Raw genomic sequence first — 25,219 nt, 5'->3', positions numbered from 1 at the left:
CTTAAATCCCAAAGGTGGAACCAGAGATTTAACTGCAACGATTTTATATGCATTTATGTTGTTTTTCCCTATTGACTTCTATGGTGCGTAATTGTTTACAAGTGTGAATTATATTGCAAACTTTGAAAGTCTATTTATAAATAGGTACTTGCCTTTAAATGAAGTTCTTGATCTCAAAAATTATATAAAAATACGTATTATTTTTATAAATTGGTATTGAATTTATTCTTGAGTGTGTGTCTCATGTATTGCCTTGTGAGTGTGTGTGAGTGGTTCTGTGGTTCATGCCATCAGTGATGTATTGTAAAATGTAAACAAATATATCATTTAAGATGTCATCAATGATGTAATGAGTGATGTCAATGACCATGTCATGAGTGATGTAATATGTGAGGTCATAAGCAGTGCATTGCGAGGCGTAAGTTATAGGTTATAGGTAGCTCAGGTAACTGTAACTAATGAATTTCATTAGTTTTGTACTCGTGAAATCTAAGCCTATCTATGTAACCTTTAGTATTTTCAGTGAGTTTTAAAGTTTTTTTAAAATTCTATTTTATAGCTATAATGTCCCTGTAAACTGTGTTGTTTGTGAATTTCCATGTTTTTTTAAATTCTCTACCCTAACTTTCACCTGTAACCTTTGAAAGCGGGTGTGTTAGTGGGTTTGTGGATGTTTACGTGGCTGTATGGGTCTGTGAGTGGGTGTGTGAGTGACTGTACGGATGTGTACATGGTTGTGTAAATGGGTGTGTAAGAGTGTCTGTGTGGATCTATGAGTGGGTGTGTGATTATCTGAATGGGTCTGTGAGTGGGTACATGAGTGTCTGAGTGGGTCTGTGACTGGACGCATGAGAGTCTGAATTAGGTGTGAGTCAGTGAATAAGTATCTGAGTGGGTCTGTTAGTGGGTGTATGAGGGCCTTTGAAGGTCTGTGAGCAGATCGATGAGTGTCTGAGTGGGTGAATGAGCGGGTGTGTGAGCGTCTGAATGGGTTGTGAGTGGTTGTGTGAGTCTCTGAGCAGGTCTGTAAGTGAATGTCCCAGAGAGTTAGTCAGTGGGTGTGTGAGTCTGAGTGGATCTGGGAGTGGGTGAGTGACTGTCTAAGTGGATCTATGAGTGGGTGTTTAAGTTTCTGTGTAGGTCTGTTAGTGTGTATGTGTGAGTACCTCACTGGGTCTGTGAGAGGGTAAATGTGTGCTTGAATGGATCTGTGAGTCAATGTTTAAGCATCTGAGTGTGTCTGTTAATGGGTATGTGAGTCCCTAAGTGGGTCTCAGTAGGTAAATAAGTGGGTCTGTGAATGGGTGTGTGAGTGTATGAGTCAGTCTGTCAGTGGGTACATGGTAAGTTGAGGGCACACAGGAGCAGGTCCTTGTGCCAGCTCCCCTTCTGACGGTCTTCCTTTCCAGCTTCCCAGCAGTCCGCTACCGTCTGCTACTTTTGCTTTTTACCTCTCTTGCTTGTGTTCTGTTTGTTTTTTTGCCTCTTCTCTGCTCCCTCCTGACCTCTATTTTGACCCTTGCTGCACATTATGCCCATTATTTTGCCTCTTTCTGCTCACTCCTCACCTCTATTCTGCCTCATGCTCACTTCCTCTTCAGTTATGTCCTCTGTCAGTCAGGTTGTCAAGCCAGGTTTATCTGCAGTGTAACGATATTTTATAGATTAGGTTGAAGGCCTGCAAAATATCAGAGGCTCTAAGGGCTGGGATTGGGCAGGAGACTTCAAGTTTTTGCAATTGGAAAGCCAGTAGGCAACCAGCTTTCATTTCCCATTTGTAGTACCCCTGTTTCAGACTGAAAAGGGGTTTTTAAGCTTGGGACGTGAATAAGCCATTTAGCTCAGTTTTGTTTTCTAGTAGGCCCCTAAGGGTGTTGGATGAGTGAGTTCTAGAATATGTAGTCTTAAAATGACAAATCTGGTGTTCTAATAAGTGTTGAGTAGCTAGAACCTGTCTTCTGTCAATGGAAGATTCCTGCATCAGCTCTCTTCCTATAGTTGCTTTTCCCTCATCCGCTTCCCACAGAACAGGGGATGAAGCCACAGTGCTGGTGCTCTCTTTCAGGTGTGGAGTAATGATCTGTTGCAGTCTGGTTTTGGCCTTTGGGGTATGCAACCCAGTGGTAATATACTGGCAGTGACCCAGAGGGGTTGTTGGGAGGCCATTCACAAGTTGGAGCTTCAAAGGTTCATGGTCAGAGTTGATATTTTGGGTAAAGTCTACATCTTCTATGAATGTTAGGCGAGCCAACGAGGAGAGGTGGTAATCAATTATAGTTCTTGTACCATGACACATGAACTAAAGGTATATTCACTGGATATCGGGTGAGTCAGTCTCCACAGGACTGTCAAGGAACAATCAACTAAACAGGGGTCATGTGTCTGTCTGATTTATCCAGCTAAGGTTCTTGAGCCATCTTCCACCTAAGTGAACATTCACTATGAGAAGAAAGAGAACAATGTTGTCAGATGCCCTAAGAAGCTGTTCTTTCTCACCCACTGGAGAGTATATGAAGCCCACCACATGGGTGAGGTCGTGAATGCTTGCCTTAAAAAAGGTACTATTAGCATCTGGATTGATCCATATTTTAAGTACTTTGAGTGGTAGTCTTTAACCGACTGGGATGGCCACTCTCCCTTTCTGAAAGGACAGAAAGGGTGATGGATCATCTCCATGTGATGGGTAATACATGCATGATATTCTCTACCTACTCAGCCTCTCTTTAGCTTCTCATTTTCTGATTGGGATGGATGTGCTTCCTGGATGATGGCAATGTCTGGGTAGTATTTATGTTTGAAGGACAGGACCTTTTTTGTATTTTATATAGTGGGTGAGTCCAATGACATTAAGAGAATGGACTTTCATGTTGACAAGAAAATCCTGACGGATAGAGTGATACTACAACGGGGGAACAAGAGTTTGTGAAATAACATAGTCAAGGGCGGGATCAGGTTATGTTATATTTGTACACAATACCTGCTTTCAAATTGCAATATACAATGCAATTTGATGGCAGGTATTGTTTTATCCATTGATAGTAACCATTAGTATGGGTACACACATCTGGGATGAAGCAGGGTGGACCGGTAAATGAAATAAAAAACAAAGGAATAGGAGAACGAACTATAAAAATCAGTTTTGTCTAGCAGAGCAGTAAGTACCAAGGAGTCAGCCCAGTCCCCCTGCTGAATAAACTAACTGGAGGGACATAAGCACATGAGACTGAAAGGTAGGTAACAGGTAGATTCATAACAGATAACTAAATCCAAGACCTAAATGTAACAAAGACTGCAGGAGAAGACATGTCACTGCATCCATTCCAGGTGGTGAAAAAGACATAGATTACATTAGGGAGTCGATCAAATTATCACAGCCATCTGTTTCGAAAGCTATGTACCTAGTATGCTAGATTTTAGGATTCTGCAGGGTGGGCCTTAAACATCCTATATCACAAACTTACAATATGGGTGATTGAACAAAAACTTAGGACTCAAAGAAGGATTTGAGGTCAAAGGGGAAAAGCCAGGAGGACATAGGTCAGTCTTTCTTAATCTGGGAATGTGATTTATCTCTCCGAGCTGTGTGTTGGTCCTCAGGACCAGGACCTGGAAATTTCTGCCACCCAGTTCATCTTCTGTTGTGAAGAGTCTACTGTAGAAATCATTGGTCTCTTGTCTCTGTTAGACTGGTCGCATCCATGGTTTCTGTTGTGGAGGTGTCAAAGAATTGTTCCAGGCATCCCGGGCCTTCAAATTCTTTAGTGCACCCATTTTTGGAGACTATCATCCAGGCTCATTGAGGAGGCCATATCTTCTATCCAGTTGTGTTAGGCGAGTCCCCAAACATATACATTAATTGCTCTTAAGCAAAGTCCTGTGATATAAAAACTTTGGGCTTGTCATAGAGGAAGGGCCCATGTTTATTGGTGAGCTGGACCACCTCTCTCACCTGCTGATGCAGAAAGCAGACTATCACTTGGTATGAGAAGTCTCTGCTTGCGGGTAAGTGCATTTGATCCTGTAGGCCCTCTGTAGCTCCAGTAGGGCTTGGAACATGATGTTGTTGAGGGATGGAATGAGACGTAACATAAAGGCCATGATATCATCCCCTTCTGAATTTTCAGGCATTTGAGAGAAACTGCAATTTGTCCCTCCTATTCCTGTCTTCAAGTTCAGCAAGTTTAGACTGCATGCATCAGCAGTCTTGTTCACAGATAGTATGAGAAGTAAGCCTCTGTTCAACCTACAAAAGGCAGTCCTCCATGGCAACAAGTCTGGAGTTGATAGCGGCAAGCTCTGTCTATATTGAAGCCACATTTTGCGAAGCTTTAGCAGTATTATAGTTTATCAAGGTGACTTCAGATCTGAGAGCTACCATTTCCTTTATGAAAGTGTAGACAGTGGACTTGTGTGTCATGGTTTCTATGCAAAGTGGCAGGTTTGTAATTCACTCTAAAAGGAATGCTCCTGAACTAGAAAAAGTCTCTTAATTGGAGAAAACAATCTTCTACTTGCAATTAGAACATTGGAATGTTGGGAGCTCCATTGTAGACAATGGAGTGCTCCATGCTTCTACGAGCCAGTAAAGGCCAGTAGAGCAACATTCCAATGGTTTACAAAAGCTTCTCGGATTTAAATCCCCTCGAGCTTCAATAGGCCTTTGTTTTATTTGTTAGAACATTCTGCCGTCTAGTGGCAGAATGTTCCAAAAGCCTTATAGCCCTTCGTAGCAGGTCTATACTGGCTATTAAAGTCCCGGTCCCTTGTTAAAGTCCCTCGCCTTCAGCTCAGGTCTTTAATAGCCTTATAGCCCGCTACGGCGGGCTATAAGGCTATATTAGAACATTGGAATGTTGGTAGCTCCATTGAATACAATGGAGTGCTCTGGGCTAATATTGGCTGGTATAAGCCCGGAGCTCCAACATTCCAATGTTTCTTTGTTCACAGCTCTGGCTGTGAAGAAAGGCTTCAGGGAGCCTGAGGGGATTTCAATTCTGCTCTCTAGTGGCAGAATGTGCTAATAGCCTTATAGCTCTTAGTTGCAGGGCTATACCGGCTATTAAAGTCCTGCTGCCTTGTTTAAGTCCCTCGCCTTTGGCTCGTGCCTTTAACGCTGCAGCTGGCCTTTAATAGCCGGTATAGCCCACTACGGCGGGCTATAAATATATATTATGTGTCAGGGCAAAATGCTAAAATCCATTATTCAAGTAAAGGTGCTCTGAATAATGCAAACATCCAACTTATCCTGAGGTCCTCAGTTCGGGGAAGCTGAGCCCTCTGTAATAAGCATCATATCAAAGGTATGTTGACCCCTTCACTGAGACAAGCAGCATGGCTTTGCTAGGGACACAAGGAAGGCTCAATCCCTCCAGCATCCACATATTTGTCACTTTCACCTTAAAGCACTCCTGAATCTTCTCTGAAATGATTTTTCTGAATTGACCTTCTCTGAAATGACTTTACTGCTATGTTATTTACTGTATCCATGTTGGGGTAGTGCCATGGCATAAGACCAAGAATATCATCTATTTACACTGATATCCAGCTATCAGTAGTTGGGCTTGTACCTGTGCATATTGCACACATGATGGGGCTCTCAAGTGACACTAATATCAAGTATGCAACTGATGTCACTATCTTTTTGCAAGAAAGTGTAGCTTACAAATACTGAAGTGCTATGACCATCCCATGGACTTCCTGGTACCCATTCAGAGTGGTCTTCTTCCTATTTAGCTTTATGATTGGTCATTGCTTCATTAATTAGCTGAGCCATCTTTTTGCAAAGGCCCACTACATAGTAAACCACATGGACGACCACTGGTTCACTTACAGTCTCGGTCTACACTCAACTCCTATCTGTCTCACTCGGGCACAGATAGGATATAAATGGTAAAATCTTCCATTCCATCAAATATTCCATGTACCTTGATATATATCAGGTCAGTAGCAGCTCATGATGTAGATATTAATGATTTAATTATTGCTCATTCTATATATTGTCTTATTATCATAGTAACTCACTTGAACTGACTTCAGACTAGATTAGAGATAGCTTAGTTCTGGAAAACCATGTCATTCACCATACATAATGTGACTAGATAACACACAGGAGTAGATAGGTGTGTGGTGAAGGTCTGAACTTCACAGAGAGAGCAGAAAGGGGGCTAGTGTTCAAATTATAACATTATACAGGCACCATGTTATGACAACTGCTTTTTACAAGATTCACTAGCTTATTTATGAAATACTATTATTGGTAATCAGAAAGAAATGATGTTTCTAATTTTAGACTGCATATTGTCAATCTACCAAATCTGAAAGCATGTGAACTGGCTGTGCCACGCTTTTTCACAATATATCATTGCACCCAAGTTCAAGTTCAAGTTCAAGTTCGGGCATTTATATAGCGCACTACTCACCCGGAGGGTCTCAAGGCGCTAGAAGGAGGGGGTTACTATTTGTCGAATAGCCAGGTTTTCAGTTCTTTCCTGAAGGAAATGTGGTTCTGAGTAAGGCGAAGGTGGGTGGGGAGTGAATTCCAGGTCTTGGCAGCCAGGAAGGAGAAAGATCTGCCACCCATGGTGGTTTTACGGATGCGCGGGACTGCGGCGAGGGCTTGATTGGATGATCTTAGTTGGCGGGTGGGAATGTAGAAAGACAGTCGGGTGTTGAGGCATTCGGGTCCCTGATTATAAAGGGCCTTGTGTGCGTGGGTAAGAAGGCGGAAAGTAATTCTCTTGTTGACGGGAAGCCAGTGGAGGTTTTTTAGGTGTCCGGTGATGTGCTCTTGGCGCGGGATGTCTAATATGAGTCTTGCTGACGCGTTTTGGATACGCTGGAGCTTTTTCTCCACACACACACACACACATCAAGGGCCAATCCTTTTAATTTACTCTTTGTAAAAAGCATTATTGTAGGAAATCAGCCTTTTCTGCATGGTCACCCCCTTTTGCGGACAACATTTTTGCTGGTTTCAGAACTCTGTGTGATTTCCCCCTTCTAACTAGGAGTGATGTTCCTCTTTTACCCCTTCAAACATAGGTAAATTGTCTTAATTCTGATTGGCACATTTAACTTGCCTGTAAGTTCCCAGAATATTCTTTATGAAATTCACCCAGGGACTGAATGTGAAATAGTGCTTGTGGAATGCAGCACTTACTGTGCCATCCACTATAGTGGCAGTGTAACATGGCTACAGGCCTACCTTCTATAGCGGGACTGTTGCTTTGTACAACCTGTAGTCAGATTCATCAAAATAACGCTTTTCTGAAATTTTCTGACAGGTAAAGAACTCCCTATCTAAGAATTGTAACCCACAAAGCAGGGTGCATAGTATTTAGGAGTAGGACATGTAGAAAATTATTATTTCAATGTCCTTACAGTGACGAGGCAAAAATAACTATTTTCACAGTGGCAGGCCTAACTGTGCTACTCAAAAAACTGTCTACAAATGTATACATTAATGCCACAATTCAGGAATTGGACCTGCTAGAAAAAAAACTCAGATCACTATTTTAATAGTTATTAAAATGTAATTCAATGGTGAAGTCAGATTTGTACTAAATAGTAATACATATTAAGCAAAAGTAACTTATAGAACATTATCTTCACCCTGTTTAATGCTCTTTGAGGCTAATCGCACTAACTCTCTGGCAATTCCCAATCTGTAGTTGGCCTGAATGTGTTGTGAACAAAGTGCCTCATTTATGAAAAGTGACGCATCGCTGCGTGAAAACAGTGATGCATCACTTTTCATTGCGCCCTCCTTGCGACATGCTGGATGCGTCATTTTTACAGTATGACGCATCATGACACAAGGAGTTACATATGCTTCAGTATTTCTGACGTATCTGTAGGTGCAAAAGTGACTCATTGCCAGAGTGTGTCACAAAAGTGACGCAACTTCAGCAAGGGGTCATTTCACATGGGCAAGTCCCATTTCAAATGCGCCTGCGTCAGTCTTCGCCTGCTGTGAGGCAGGCGTAAAATATTGATGCATTTGCTTTCTAGAAGTGGCGCAGTCAAATCTCATAGATTTCAATGCGTCACTTCTGCAAGGCTTACTTTTGTCGGAACCCCCACCCTGCATACATTATACCTGCCGCAGGTATAATGTGGTGCAAGAGTTCACAAAGTGAAGCGTCTACCTTGATAAGTAACTTTGTAAATGTGACGCGACATGGTGCAAAAAGTTATGTAGCGGTGGCGCGAAGGTGAAGCAAGGGCTCATAAATAAACACCAAAGTGTGAAATTCCACCCAGAAGATAACAAGAGGTCAGCTTGATTGACAGGTCAGCTTGAGTGACAGTTTAGTCAACCTGAATGGGTAAGAATAACTACTCTGAGGTCCATAGAATATTAAGGGTGGGGGCTGGGGGCATCCTTTTGTCACAACAGTGTAAAGCCCTGCCCAACACTTGTACTCTGAAAGGGATCATACTGGACGAGAGAACAATTATTGTGCAGCTCATATCTGGACACTGATGAACTCTGCTTTATTTCACTTGATGTCTCTCTCTTGATTTGTTGTAGATCCAGGGCCTGCTTCAAATGGAATGTTAGTGTTAGATGTGGGAGGACACAGGTAAGTTCCCTATAACACTCTCACTTACACAGCTACCTGTGGCCTCCGGTGTGAGAAGTGGACTGTGGCAGTGGGCGCATGACGGAAGAGGCACCCTGTGACACCTGACTATGAGTGAGTGATCTTGAGGCAGCAACCTAGAAAACTGAGGATAGAGTGTGAGACCCGCTGAGAGCCCCCCTGAGAGACCCACTCTAAGTGCAGACTAAGGACTGTGCTGGGCTCGTTGCTGCATCCTCTCTCAGCTGCCTGTGGCCACCCCAGTTTGGACCCAGCCCTATGTAAATCAGTCCTGACCCTGTGCTTCATTGGAACAGTCCCGCCTGAACTGCCAGGCCAGGTCCTCCCTTGACCGTAAACAAGCATCCTAGGGCCGGTTTTGGGCTAACACCCGTCATGAGCCAAGCTAGCTTGATTCCAGTGGCAAAGTGAGCAAAGGACCCACATCTGGGCATACCGTGCCAACCTAGGGCAAACAAAGCAAATACGGAGATGATGGACACTCACCCCCAGTCACAGATCTGGGTTGAATCCATCATTGTTCTTTAGCTCACTTTGCCACCCCAGTTTGGACCCAGCCATATGCAAATCAGTCTTGACCCTGTGCCTCATGGGAACAGTCCAGCCCGAACTGCCAGGCCAGGTCCACACTGGCCCAGAAACAAGCATCATGGGGCCGGTTTCAGGAAAACACCTCTCATCAGCCTGGCTACCTAGACCCGATTATGGAGCAAATGTGATTGGACCAAGCAAATTTAGCAAGCTGGTCCCACCTTAATCCCTCTCTCAGGAAATGGACTCAAGTGGTAAAAATGGTTACCCTTCACCAAATCACATACGTGTTGGGCATGCTTCCCCAAGTAATACCCGTCTCGACCCTCCTCCAGATAGAAAAGACAATCAAGACCTTCATCTGGAATTCAATGAGCCCTTGTCTGGCAATTTGGAAGCTTATTGTCCATAGATCAGCAGGGGGACTGGGCCTGCCCTCTGTGAAGTATTACTGTCTAGGCTTACATTTGGCATAACAGGTTTACATGCACTCCATGGTCCAACACCACCCGTTATGGGTCACGATGAATCGCAGACTCTTGGAGGCCTTGTTGGGACTACATGCCCTCTATCTTCCTGGCCACGCAGCAACAGAGTCCCCTAACCCTATGGTGAAAGCCATGTATGCCACCCGGAACCAAGACTCGCCAACTCGGTTCCATTGATGTGCATCTCCATGACAATGCTCTCCTCTGGAACAGTACTGGTATCTGCATAGGGAAGGCCATGCTTGACTCAGGGCCCAGGCATAGAGCTGCGATACTCACCCTCATTCACCTGATTTCTGGCACCGAACTGAAGTCATTTGAGATGGTACGTGACGACTTTGGCTTGCTGCATATTCAGCAATGATGCTACCGACAATTAGATCATTGTCTGCTGAGCAAACTGGGTCCTTAACCCTGGGCCATCCCTTTATCCTGAGTGCTCTCCTACCTAAATATTCAGGTTTAGTTTAAAGGTGTGATATCTGGGTTCTATAATCTTGTGATTTGCCACCTCTACTTCTAACTGCAATTGGCAAGCCTCAGGATGATATGGCATTCTTGGCTGCAGGTGGAATATGAAGAGGAGGATTGGGCAGAACTCTTGGAAGCCCTGGAATAGGAAGTCCGGAAAGCACAGATGAAGTTCATTTTATGTTAGATTTTTCAGCTCTGTCACTGGACCCCGGCACAGCTTGAGGTTGCAAGGATGCTTCCTCACTCTGCTTGCTGGTGATGGAATCAATCGCCCTGTGATAGTTCATATAATACTGTATTGTTCTGTCATTCACCCCTTCTAGACATCAGTGGGGTGAAGGACAGAACGTGTTGCATCCCACTACCTCACGACTTGGAACCTGCATGTAGGGAGTATCATGAACAGACTACTAATAAAATGCATAACCACCATCTAGCTGGGCAACTGAGACTTCATAAAGTGGAGAACAAAGCCGGGAAGTTACTGGCCTGGCTGAGTAAGAGGGATAAAGAAGTGAGGTGGGTGGGTAGAAGAGATCCATACAAAGATGTATGGGGTAGTTTCAAGTAATGCCAGGATTGCCGACAAGTTTGTCCTCCGCTACTCAAGCCTTTATGCATGGGCATTGTCAGTATAATGGAGGAGATTCAGGACTTCCTCTGAGACACTTCACACCCTCAGCTTTCTGATGTTGACAAAGCACACCTAGATGCCTCTATAATGCCAACAAAGCTAGAGGAAGCAATAGTAGCCCTGCACTCTGGCAAAGGCCTGGGTTTAAGTGGTCACCCGATCAAGATATTTAAATGTGTGAGAAGCAGGGTATCTAGTCGTCCCCTTCAGATGTATTAAGCAGTGCTCAAAGAAGGCTGCATGAAGGTAGAGATGCATTTGGCAACTATTGCAGATTTCCATAAAGTAGGCAAACCTGTGAATTAATGCTCGTCTTATAGGCCTATCTATCACTTGAATGTCAAGATAAAAATACCATCCAAAGTACTGGTGAATCACCTGCTACATGTAATCAAGATCCTGATCAGTCCGGCTTTATTCTGGGCAGGAGTACCAGGATGAATCTCCAGCAGAAACACAGTTGCCAGGAAGGTCAACATAGTATTGCCCGCAGCGGTGGTTTCACTACACGCATCTAACTCATTTGATTCTGTTAAATGGCCCTATTTATTCAAAGTACTGGAGATGATGAATCTAGGTCCTTGCTACTTGAGGTGGGAGAAACAGCTCTATAGTGACTCGCTTGCATATATCAAAGTCAATGGTGAATACTCAGTTACATTTTTACCTCATAGGGGCAATAAACAGGGGTTGCCATTGTCCCCTATGTTTGAGAGGGGTGTATTTTAAATAAAAGTTTGGACAAGATTTTTATGTTTTGCATGTCCTGGTGGTGAAAAACTCCTAATTTAATTTTTCACTATTGGAAGATCTTCCTCTCTTATTGAATAACATTGTGTTACCTCATTACATTTAGTAAGTGCTAACTTTTGATTGGAGCAGATAGGGAACTTATGTTTAGACTCAAATGGATTGTAAGTTAAAATCAATCCTCTTAAATGGTAAAGTCAGATATTAAGTCACAATTTGGAAAACGCTACTTTTAGAAAGTTGGCATCTTCTTGTTCTAATTATTCGGACCATCTGCCTCTGTCCTTAGTTACATGGCAGTGAGACAAAAGGGGACTAGCATTGGCAGGATGGGGCAACCTACCAAAATTGCTGGGGCACAGCTGTTCCCTGACCCACTCACACTTCAAAGGGCTGCCTCCAGCACACACACAAAGGAATCTGACACTAGTCTTTTGTCACCACAGACTTCTTCGAATCTTGGTAGGTGAAGGGAAGAATTTTCCTGAAACCAGATATGGGGTAGCTTAAAAAGTTCTCCCACTTCAAAGGCTGGCACAAGATATATATCTTGGACCTCCTAAGGCACTCATCAGTACACGCCCGGACCTGTGGAAGACTGCAAAAGGACTGGATTGTACCCCTGAGGATGGCCCTGCTGCTTATGGGATACCTTGTTCCCCAAAGGACTACCTTGCATCCCAGAGGACTGCCCTGGTCCTTGGAAGCCTGCATTTCTGCTTGAAGGAGAATGGAACCATCTCCTTGAATCTAGGACCATCAGAAGTGACTCAAACAACTAGTTGGCTGGCCTCCTGCATGAGCTACTGAGACATAAAAAGCTCCATGCACCTGGCCTGTGCTGGAGTGAGTCCTAATCACCCAAGGGGTACCCCCTACAACTTTGACCTTTGTAAGAGGTGTTAGATGTGCTGCTTCTCCATAACCCTAAAAGTTAGGGCCAGAACCTACCTGCGAGCTGATTCACCCACAGTGCATCGCTGGACGGCCTAACTTTGCACTGGATCCCATTACGTACCATTGGGGGTTTAGACCCCACAATAAAAATTATAATTTTTTTATTAATCATAAAAACATGATCAAAGGGGTAGTAACCAAGATGGCGACTGAGAAGGATGTACCTGCTCGCCGTTCTGTCTCTCCAACCAAGCCTCTAGCCCATAACTTGAGTTGCTGGACTGAGGCATCCACTCCCAAGCACTGAAGGGCTTGTGGTTGTTTAGGAGATCAACTGGCTGGCTTCAGAACGGCTATCAGTGACCCCTTCATTGAGAAATTGGGCCTTGGAAGACCGAGAAGGCACGGCCCTAGGCTGTCTGAGAAGTGGCAGGGAGGCGGACATGCTGCTCTGGCAAAGCTGATGGTGCCTGAGACGCAAGCCCCCTGGTGCCTAAGCAACAGCAGTGACCCCTGGTGCTGCTGCTGGGGTGGCAAGCCAGACCCGGAGTGGATTACCAGCATCTGCGGGAGCTCAGCAGAAACATTGCGCCAGTCTGTTGAGCCTACGAGACGAAACTGGTCCTGCGGAAGCGGCAACGAACAGACCGGGATCTGCGGAAGGTGAGGACCTGTGAGCGAACTGTTAAATCAGGAAGGCCGGCTAAACAAAACTGTAACATACGTGCCCTCTTGAACCGCTACAAGACCTGCCTGCCAGTGCGGACCCTCAGAAAACCCCTGAACTCTCTTGTGCTTATCGGGAAAACACATCACTGGGGTGCAAAACCCAGATAGACGACTGAGACTGCCCCGAGGACAGGACACAGCCATGATGGACTTGGCTGGAAGAATGACCTAACTCTTTGGCCCCATCTGTGCGGCCGAGATGAGTAGGAGCTGTGTGGGGGTGGCACGGCCTCTCCGCAGAACTAACGAAAGCGCCATCGAAGGCAGATAGACCAACGTGCGACTGTAAGAGCAGCATTTGGCACCCACATCGCTGCTCACCTAGAGCTAAGGCCACTGCGCAACAGAAAAAGGTGAGGCCTGAGGGGAGGTGGTGGGGCCCCTTCATCCCGCTACCGGATCGCAACATGGGGAGAGGTTAAAAGACTGCTGTCTAGGCCCATAGAGGTCCACACCACAAGGCCCTCCTGCCTCCTGAATATGACAGGAAGAATGTCGACTCTTTGGAGGACAGGGTGGATACATTAGAAACCCAGAGCTAGAACAGAGGAGAAGAGATCAAACATCTCCAACAAGAGGTTATTTGTCTCAGACATCAACACCTAGATCTCGAAGCACATGCAGAAGATTTAGAGAACCGCTCGAGGCGCAAGAACATACGTGTTTAAAGTACCTCACTCACCCCAGGCTTCACAGGGGCAACCACACACGAGATCCATTGGGACGATTGGTGCATTGTACGCAGACTAATATAAAGATGAAGAAAAGGCTTAAAGCCATATACATCAATGCAGTAATGCAGTAATGATATGGAAAAATATCACCGTATCGATGAGGCCTGCCCTAAATGCTGCTCCAATTTAGGAAAGGAATGAAGCCTCACCTTTGTAAAGAACACTACATCACCATGCATTTACAGTCCACAACCCAGCTACCACTCCTATGACTCATTAATTGTATGCCTGTCATATGACCCTGTAGAGTACTGCACTGCCTTTTGGCTGGGTCCACTATAGAAATACCACCATATATACAAAAACAAGCAAACTAGTACCCTCCTTTGCGAGGATTTGGCATACGCCAGGGAAAAGGGGAGAAATGCACCGTATTTATGCACTATGGTACATTCCTGTCTTTTCTCCCTGCACTGGCTCCATTTCGACAACCTAGCGCCAACAAGGGCACCCTTGCACCATAGTGCAAGGGTGTCTGTGTTGTCTTGAGGATTGTTTTTGTGCAGGAAGGTACACCTACCTGCACAAAAGCAAGCATAAGAGGAGTTTTCCTTTTTCTACGGGTGCTGTAGAGTGCACAGAATAGAAAGAGGGGAAAATGGAGGAGAAAAACATAGTGAAATTAAGATTTCTCCTTGTTACGCCTCACCTTGGGAGGTAGATGGATTTTGAGCTTCCCCAGGTATACATGATTATGTTATGTTTGCCGGTATTTGTAAAACACACGGCTACTCCATGGAGTGTCGCTAAGTCTCAAAAACCCGACAACATAGAGCCACATACGCCACCCCTGGATACTATAGTTGAAAAGCCAGGTTTTGAGTTGTCTCCTAAGTGCGAGGAGATCCTGAGCCTGTCTGAGAGCGATGGGAAGGCCATTCCAGAGTCAAGACGCCACCACTTGAAAGGATCTGCCTCTAATCCGGGAGAGCCTTGTCTTCGGGGTGATGGTCAGACACTTGGCGGAAGACCTCAGGGTTTGACTTGGAATCTATCCCCAAGGTACGGGGCACCTATCTTATAGAAAACTTTAAAAACAAGCACCTGCTCTTTAAAATTAATCCTCTTCAGTACCCGGAGCCAGTGTAGGGAGGCCAGAAGAGGGGACGTATGTGTTCTAGGCTGGCCAGCAAAACGGCTCTAGCCGCCATGTTCTGAATCACCTGTAGGCATTCCGAGTAAGTAATAAGGAAGGCCAAGATACAAAGCATAACGTACTCCAGTCTTCTTGATGCCACAGGGGCCTGGACTAGCATCTTCCTATGGGAAACCGGAAGCAAGGGGAGAAAATTACTTATCATTCGCAGAATTCCAAAACAGGTCCCAGCCACTGATTGAATCTGTGCCTTCATAGAAAGAGAATTATCAAATTTAACCGCCAGAATTTTCACGACATTGACCAACATAGTGGGCAGGGCCATGTCTTGTGACCACCAGTTGTGCCATGCTGCACCGGCATGGGAGTCAAAGAACATGATCTCTGAGTTTTTTCTTGAAGGTGTCTAAGACATGGGAACACTTCAGACAGACAGGTGTTGATCTCATTCCCATTTAACTCAGTGCCCCTCCCACAGGTACACAGCAATTGTATGTCATCGGCATAGAGCACTATTTTAGCCCCATGTTTCTCGGCCTCAAGCGCAAGAGGGGCCATATGAGTTGAACAATGTTGGGCTCAAAATAGAGCCCTGTGGTACTCCTACCTTCATGGGGCAATAGAAGCTGAGAAAGGTGGGGACCAAATAGTTTGCTGTTGGTCCTTTAAGAAGGAACCAAACCATGTGAGTACCATGCCTCTGATACCACCCTGTTCAAGCCTTCTAAGTAGTCCATTTTGGTGGACGGTATCGAAGGCCACAGAGAGGTCCAGCAACACCGGAACTGCCCTTCCCTCTGTGTCCAGTGTGATTTTAATGGTCTCAGCTACTTATTATGCCTTGCATTACTAAATATCTTTTAGGCTATCCAAAGCCACACACAGTGGCTTTGCGTAGCCTCATAGATATGATTTTGCAATCTGTGCCACTGGGAAATCATAAAAAGTAATGCTTTGGCGGCGCAGGGGTATTATAAATAAGCCCCTAGGTAACTCTGCATGAACCCTCTGACCTTGTCCACATCCACACATGTTCATAAAATGCAACCTGGTATCAGCAGAAACAGTCCTCCTCCTCAGGCCCAACTTCAAATCTCTGATGTTTTATTCATATCTCAAGTTGGCACAAACTTGGTCTTTCTGATTCCATCCCCTAAGGACATCACGCTCCCAAATTCGGGACCATCCAATCCATTGGTTGCATTTTCTTAAACATTGCAGGACCTATGACAACACAACTGGCAACACAGCATAGCATGCTAATCCAGCTTTACCCTAAGCTCAAGCAAACTCTCTATCTGAGTGCTTTGAAGTCTTGAGTCAAGGGTTTATAGTGACATGGTGACAATGTTCAGTGTGTGTAGCAGCATGCTCACCTGCTGAGATGTCAGTGTAAAACTTGGGGACTCCTGGGTGAATGCCTTGGGAGTCTCTCCAAAAGGAAAGTCTGTGGATCTCAGTTCCCTACTTGATGATTATACTGCTCATGTTTACAAAGAGTGTCTGTTAGAAAAGGTGGAATCAAGATATACATTTTTATTTTCACACTTGGCTCACTCTTCACCAACTAACTCATTGTGTTCAGTAATTTTGACAAAACAACATATCAGAGGAACTTTGCACATTACTGGAAAACTATGCAGTAGGACATTTTTGCTTTAATTAAGATGGGAAAGGGTTCAGTCATATTACAAAGGGGAGCTCACCTGTTAAGAAGGGCAGCTCTCGTGTTATGAGAGCTCTTCTTCCCATTTTAATTTGGAAAGGGAAAGTGCGCCCTTATGTAAAGGAACTGTTTTCATCGGGTTCACCCAACTGCACTTTGTAGTATGTTTGTAGTACAATAGTAGTACTACAAAACTTATTACAAAGTGCTGTTCACAAACAGCATTTTTGTTTTAACTTACACTGTTTAGTAAGTTTACTAAATTTTTCTAGTTACAAACAGAACTTTTTTAGAAACCTAGAGTTTTGAGTAAGTTTACTACATTTCCATATTCACAAAATGCACTTTTTAGTAATTTAAGGTTTTATAGTAACTTACACTTCTGTAGTAAGTCCCTACCTCCATTATTTTCTATGGGAGGTCGTCGCGGTACCAGTGGCTGAAAACACCTAAATAAACATGAAAATGACACAATGCACTCTGATAAATGGAGGGTTAAATAAGGTATTCATGTTCAGTGTGCTACCCTGTGGCGGAGCCTGCAAGTTTCCGTGAAATAGTTGCAAAAGGACCAAGGAACCAAAGGTTGCATGCAAACAGAATGCTCAAACCATTGGGACCCATAGGCCATATCTCAATAATTTGTTACATTCATATAAATGACTTTCATCAGGAAACTTGTGTGAAGTAAAAAACAAATCCTTTATGGGTTTCAAAAATATTTCTACACAAATTAATTTCAAATGAAACCTCACAGCTGTATCTTGTATCAATGCCAAAGCATCAGTTACAATACATTAATGCATCCAGTTACACTGAAGAACATATTTTACAAACTTAGGAAGAACCAACATCAGAGTAAGCCACCACTGAAGTAATGTGGAAAATAAATGACATGATGTAACTAGTATTCTACCAAGGTGACTAAACAAACAGACCAGTGAAATCCTATGTACAGAACAAAAGTTGTGCGATTAATTACCACAGAAGGAACAATAAACCAGTGATAGTTTGTGTAGAAAGTGAATGCACATGATTAGTGCTGAACAATAAAAGACAGTGTCCGTGAAAAATAGAAGACTTGGTGGAACAAATAAAAATTATGGTAGCTTACAAGAGTTGCAGCTAATTAACGTTTCCGCAAGAACGAAAGACAGAAAAGAAAAACTACTCGGGAGCCGTATAGTACGAATTTGTTCATGCACTGAAAGAAACAAGTTTACTAATCTAAGTAAATGACATTACATCTGCTATATTGCATGCACCCGTACCCAAAAGAGGTTACTTACAAACTACTCAACAATCAGGTAAATGCAGTTGCCAGACAATCACCATATGTGAGTCAAACCGGTCCACACGAAAAGAAAATTGTGTGGTAAAAGAACTTAAACACACACTTAATTAAAGATGGTCTAAAGCATGTGTATATGTAATGAGAGTGAGTAATATCTAAAAGAAACGCATACTTACAGACAAAGAGTGCAGAGGAAACCAGCTCAAGGTCACATGAATTTAGCATGCAGTGCCACAAGTTCAAAGCCCACCCACTAATATGTGTTTGAAGTGCCGGTGAAAAAAATAAACATAGAAAAAATAAAAAGACATCAAATCCTAGAACAATGTTGCTTCTTTGACAAACCTGTCATGCCAAACAACATTACTAACTGGGTACAGAATAAAAGTTCTAAAAATATAAACTAATTCTGTAGAAAGTGGATACATGATCGTTCATTGTAACATGGAGCAATGACTGCCATGACGAGAAATGTCATGGTCAGGGATACCAGTTAGCTCATCTGCTGTGTGCATCATAATTAAGAAGATATTTTCAACTTCAATAGAAGAACAGCAAGCACTGTGAGATCATAAAGGAAGAATGTAGCACAGTCCTACAAATAAATTCTAATGCATTGATCATAATTATATTGTCCACTGTAAACATAGACATATGTATATCAAAGGCATAATTATCCCGTTATAGAAAACATAACATTTCAGTTTTGAAATTCAGCCCGTTGGATCCAGATACCTGATCCAAAAGGTTTCCTTTGTGCTAAGGTGGTGGCTTTGCCAGTGTTCATGTTAATATTGATGTGTTCTCAGACTGTAGGATGCAATTGCAAAATGTTGTGTTTGTATTGTAGATTGGTTGAGTGCGTCACTGGAAGCGTGAACGCATCCCTGCGGTTGGGCACACTTAAGTGGTTCGTTGTAAAAATACAATAGACTCCAAAGGGTCCGAATGAAAAATGTCTTTTTTATTTCAAAGATTCATTCGTTGATTCATTTCTTTTCAAATTTGTAAATTAAAGTTCATGATATGCCGTCGATTTCATACATTTTTCAACGTTATCAAACAAGAGATTAACCAAGAAATGCTCCAATGCATTTCGGACCGGGGAGGTCCTTTCTCAAGGAGCTGTGAAAAGCATTAATCACGCATTTGGGAATTTGAAGATATAACGCGCATCAAGCATGTCAGGTTTCAAAGACGGACATGCTTGATGTGATACAGGTAAATGCTTTTAAGGGGGGGGGTAAAAACTGTTGAAATGTAAAGTATTATTTCTGTCAGATAGTTTTTAAAAAATGTGATTGGTGAGTCCCATGGAGGTTTATTTAATGTGCAAATCTAAAAAATCAGTTTCAAGGTTGCTGATGCTATGTGTAAAATGGAAGCGTGGATTAATTGTGTTCAATGCTGTAATATTCTGTTCCAGAGTGGATTTGTTGCCTCTCCAAATCAGAAATATGACATCAATGTAACAATGGTACAAAATCAAGTGATTGGACCAGGATGTATTTTCAAATATGTATCGCTGTTCAAATGAGGTCATAAAGATATTAGCATATGAGGGGGCCTCAGAAAAGCCCCTGGACGTCCCTGTGCATTGGAGAAATAAGTCATCCTTCCAAGTGAAGTAGATGTGAAATAGATTGCAATGTAAAAATTCCACGAGAAATATTTTATTTGTTCTGATGTCGTCATGTTGGATTAGTATCCATTCTACTGTTTCTAATCTGTCTTAGTGTGCGATGGAGGTGTAAAGTGCCGTCACATCAATAGTACACAACCAATAAGTTATTGTGTCTGAAAGTTATACCAGATCCAAAGTCTTATAAGAGATAGATGGCATGAAGGTGCTGTTATGCTTAAACTCCTCATACTCCAGTGTGTCAATGATTGTGGTGGGTAATGGTAAATTCTGGAAAAAATACTGTAATCGGAATTTGCACATGAATCTGAACAATACAATCTCAGTTTCCAATGCATTGGTATGGTATGTGGGTACACAAGAGATACTCTTGATGAGCACTGCAAATTCCTGCTGGTGGTTTAGATGGGTAGAAGATGGGCAGTTTTCAACTGACTCCTGAGGGTGCGTTTTTCGATGTCGACCTTCTTTGCCCTGTGCGCTGCGGGTCTTAAATTTAATGTTAGTGGTTCTGAAGAGTGCTCTGGGGGTGGTTTACTGCTCGGCTGTTCAATAAAAACGACCCTCTGGGTTGTGTTTGATCTTTGGAGGGGTTTCAATTCGCTTCTTAAGCCCCTGGGAATGCGTTAGTGGACGGGCTTTGAACTTGTGGCACTGCACACCAAATTCAAGCAACTTTGAGCTGGTTTCCTCTGAACTTCTGTATGTACGGATTTCTTTTTGCTTTTATTCACTTTGATTAAATATACACATGCATTACACCATCTTTATTAAGTGAGTGTTTACGTTCTTTTATCGCACAATTTTCAGAACGTGCTGACCGGTTTGACTTACGTTTGTTCCGTTTCTGCTATGGCAATTGTGTTTGCCACGAGAAAGCAAAATACAAACAATTGATGAACGGAATGCAGAACAAATCAAAACATTTACCCCCAGTCAAGATATCTGGGTTAAATCGTGTTTGCCACAATTACTTAGAGTGGTAAAAAAAAATCAGTGATTAACGAATTTGAAAGCTCAAGCATCCGATTTGTTTTCTTTTTGCTGAAATGTCATTTGGCAGCAACTCATGTAAGCTTCCATTATTTTCATTTGGCCCGCTGACTCTGCACTCAAGCATGTTCCACTACTTGGTGACATTTAATTGATCTATTTTTCACGGACACTGTCTATTATTGTGCAGCACTAATCGTATGTTATTTGCTTTCTACAAGGACTATCATTGGTTTATTGTTACATCAGTGTTAATTAATCGCACAACTCTTGTACAAAGGATTTTATTGGTTTGTTGTTTTCGTCACCTTTGTAGTATACTAGATATTTCATGTTACTCACTAGCCACATTACTTTTGTAGTGGTTTACTCTGATGTTGGTTCTTCCTAAGTTTTAAAATATCTTCTTGAATGTAACTAGATGTATTCATGTATTGTAACTGATGCTTTTTTAGTGTGGTAATGATTCATTTTACTGTTCTCTTGTAATAGATTAGAGGTACCTACACATATATAGTTTTTTGCAGTGATCTCTGATGAAGGATGCATGACACACGAAATGTATTCAGATTAATCCAAGAAACAGCAGACAGTTTTCGTTTCAAATGTATCTGTACAGAAATGTGTTGGAATCCATAATTTTATTTTTTTTGAATTCACACAAGTTTCATGTTGAAAGTGATTTATTTGAATGTAACAATTTATTGAGAATTGGCCTACGGGTATCAATGGTTTGAGTCCTCTGTTCCCAGGCAACCCATGGTTCCCTGGTCCTTTGAATTACCAGTCATTGGTCATATGTAGGTCTGGAATTGCTACAAAAGCATAAGTTACAACAACAGTTCAATTTGTGAATACTGAAAAGTAGTAAACCTTCTTCAAAATTTAAGTTACGTTTGTGAATTATACCCTGTGTTTCAAGCGGATTTCATACTGTTGATAATTGTTTTTTATTTTTATTTTTATTTATTTTTTGTCCTCATCTCACCTTTAAGCATTATGCAGAGTGTTACAGCCGCTTTTGCGTACCTGGGCTCCCTCCGGCCGACTGCGGATGCTTAGGTCCCCAGATCAACTCCTTGTGCTGGAGTCATAAGGTGTAATCATAGGACTTGGAGGCCATGTATACTGTTGATAATTGTATATGTGACAATGGAAAGCTGCCCTGCTTCTAAAGATTTACACAATTAATCATGGGTAACCCAACAGTCTTCCTCCTGTTATATTCATAGATAAGCAAAGGATTTTGAAATAAGCGTTCCAATGTACTGCTGGCAACGCTCCATCTGGAAATGATCCATTCATAATTCAATGGGAACATTCATTTTTTTACAGGCGTTACTGCTGATCTCTCTGTGTTATTGTATGTATGCTCTCTACACTTTAGCACACTTTAGCACACTGGATTTTTGTTGACAGTGAGCCTAACAGAACATGGTATTATGAACAATCCAATCATGGAAAATAAATAAGATATTATTCTCTGAAGTAGCATTTGAGTGATCCATTATTAATCCCTCTAAAAACTATTGATTTATGGTCAATGTACGAAAAAATGTGTGATAGAAAATGTACTACTTTACTCCAGTAAAGAATATATGTCCCAAATTCAGATTCCAGCAAAAGCCTTCAATGGTAGTCTTTAATCTGAACCTTGTAGCTGTTGAGAAAAACTCCATTAAGGCTGAGAGACTAGGTACCTAATACTAAGCAGGACACTTGATGCTTGATTTGTGACAGAGTTGGTTTTGGAAAGTGTATTATTAGTAGTAATAAGTAGGGACCTACCACTAGTAATAATGTCACAATCACAATAAAATATTCAGTCAAGGTCTCAATAAATTATGCCCTTGCTCAACCCTTGGTAGCAGGAAACGAGCAGGCAGGATTAACTTAGGAGACAGGTGTGTAAAGCATTTAACCACTTCCATGCTAATGACAAGGTCAACTCGTCATGGGTTTTACCTGCCCTGTGCTTATGACGAGTTGACCTTGTCATGAACAATGGAGAATCTGAGATTGTAGCACACAGCAGGAAAACCCCTTAGCAGCCAAGGTGTTAAAAACACCATTAAATAAGTAAGACAGAACACACAATCAAAATTCAACACCAATTTATAAACATAGGTTATATTTGTATGAACAAATAGACACCAAAATGACAAAAGTCCAATGTACGGTCCTAGGGTTATTAATTTTTAAAGAATAAACACTTTCTAGTGCTTAGAAACCAAGAGCACCAGCTTGGGACATCATGTCACTCTTAACCAGGACAAAGTCAAAGTTTGAGGTTGACTGCAATGGAGCCCTTGTCGAACACTAAGCGGGAGGCCTCCGTCAAATTTTTTACCTTTGCTCTAAGTCGTTTTTGGTGTGCTTTTTGTCTCAACGTCAAGCAAGACTCCTTGTCAAGCCGGGTTTCAAGTCCACGATTACGGCTTGGCTCAGCGCAAGGCCTTGGTGAAATCCTGGCAATATTGGGCTCCAGGGTTTTCAGCGACACAAACCTGAAATCCAGGCTGCGTCGCGGCTCGATATCAGCTGCTTGACTTTCTTCGACGGGTCGGTCATTTTATGGAACTTTTTGACAAAAAATCTCCAGTCTTCTCCAAACTTCTGAATCTCCTTCCAGAAGGTCCTTTTGGGATTCCAGAGCCTCCACAATACAAACCCAAGAGTCTAGAAGTTGTGAGATGATCCTTGGGATGTTGTGACTATGTTTCCTGCAATGCATCTGGCCAAATTATTGAAAGTCCACTGGATGTACTCCAGGCTGGTGACTTGTTGGTGGAGATGGTGCATGTGAGCTATGGCAACATGTTGCTGTCAGGAAGTCCACTCCTTGTAAAGCCAGACAAAGTCCTCAGGGCTGTAGTTCCACATTGTGCAGCAGGTGCAGTCTTTTAGAGTGCAGTCCTGTGAGTGCAGATCAGGGTTCCGGCAGAGTAGTCCTGTTCTCCTAGTTGTTTTATGCAGGGGATCTGAGATGACATGCAGCTCTACCATATGTATTCATTATTCCTGGCTTCAAACAGGGGGGCACCCCTGACCAATGGGATGCAGGGTGCCACCCTCAGGTGTGACCACTTCCTCCAAGTGTGGCATATTCTTGTCCCAGAAAGCCAAACCACTAGTGTGGCTAAGAGTACCTAACACTCCCCTTCCAGCCCCTTCACTAATCTGAATACAGGGGCCTCTGCCTGGCTCGGGTCCAGAATGTGGGGGTGAGCGAGTGTTGCCCTAAAATATCATTCTCCCTTTGAAGCCCAGTTTTTCTACTCCAACCCCATCCTGCCTTGTACTCTGCAGCTTGCAGTTCTCCTCCCACAGGAAATCCTTTGTTGTTAGTCAGGCACGTCATACCTCACTAAGACAACCGTGGTTGGCCAATCTGGAAAAGGCTGCTGAAAGACTGAATTTTGGCTTACAGAAAAAAAGTTCTATAGCTTGATTTCTGTGATATTTATAATAAATCTAACAGGAGAAAGTTGTTGGATTTATTCATTTTGATACTCTGAACTATCTTTTTAGCTCCATTCTTTCAATAATTATACTTTAATAAACTATTTCCATGGTAGCCTATGACGAACTTGTGCTACAATGGGGAAAAATAAAATTGATAGTTTGTGCCTCATGAGGGCATATAAAACATATTTTGAATGTCCTTCTTTACAGTTACAAATCACCCTACCCCTGGGGCCCATATGAGAGACCTTAAGGGTGACTTAAATATAACAATAAGTAGAGACTGTGGAAATACCTTTAATTCCAAATTTGCATATAGGTTTAATGTAAAGGCAGCCTGAACGGCAGGGCAGCCTTTAAAATGTCGGCAGGCAATACAGTAGAGCACACTTAAGTGCATTAAATGTACTGAGCCTCTAAACCTACATGCCCTATTATATACTAGGGACTTACAGGTAGGCTGCCAGTACCAATTTTAATAAAACCTAATTACCAGATACTCTATAATCAGAGCACTGGCCCATGGTCTGGTAAGCAGAGCCAAGGGCACAATCAAAGTCAGGTGCCACAAATTATCTATACATAACTGATAGTGATCTGGGCAAAAAGGATGATTTTTTCACAGTTGTCTTCCTAGACACACTTGAATTTTGCTGTAGATGTAGATAAGAATTAACAGTTTAGCTAAACAGAAGTAGCTTACAATTCTGCCATACAATGAATGCATAAAATATTACTAAAAGCCTTATTATTGTCCCTGTTCAAAAGAAATACAGATTCGGGACGGCAATGTAGAATATGATCAGATGCATGACTTTTTTTATGCTCCTGGTTGCATTTGCTATTATTATTAGCTGATATCAAAAATATTCACAGAAGTTTTTAAGGGTTCAAGTAGAATAACTGACTTTAGTTTGGTAATTATACATCTGATTTAAAGACATAAAACTGTTTTAATTTCCCTCAGATAGTTAGTTACATTTCCTTTGATTTTAATTAGCATTTCATTTCAACAACCTTTATTTCAGTCATAAAAGCCATACAAAGTAGAAGTTTATTTACAATTTAGCATAGATAAAAAGATTTTGTCAGTTCATTGTTTAAATATTGCAGTACATCCCCAAAAGACATTTTAATATGTCCAAAGTCTTTATGCCAATTAAAAGCGAGAATGATTGAAACCAGATAAAAACTATTAAAATTTAGAGGCTAAAAAAGAC

The sequence above is a fragment of the Lissotriton helveticus genome, chromosome 6 (assembly GCF_964261635.1).
Source record: "Lissotriton helveticus chromosome 6, aLisHel1.1, whole genome shotgun sequence".
NCBI classification, from domain to species: domain Eukaryota; kingdom Metazoa; phylum Chordata; class Amphibia; order Caudata; family Salamandridae; genus Lissotriton; species Lissotriton helveticus.
This window is presented reverse-complemented; position numbering follows the sequence as displayed.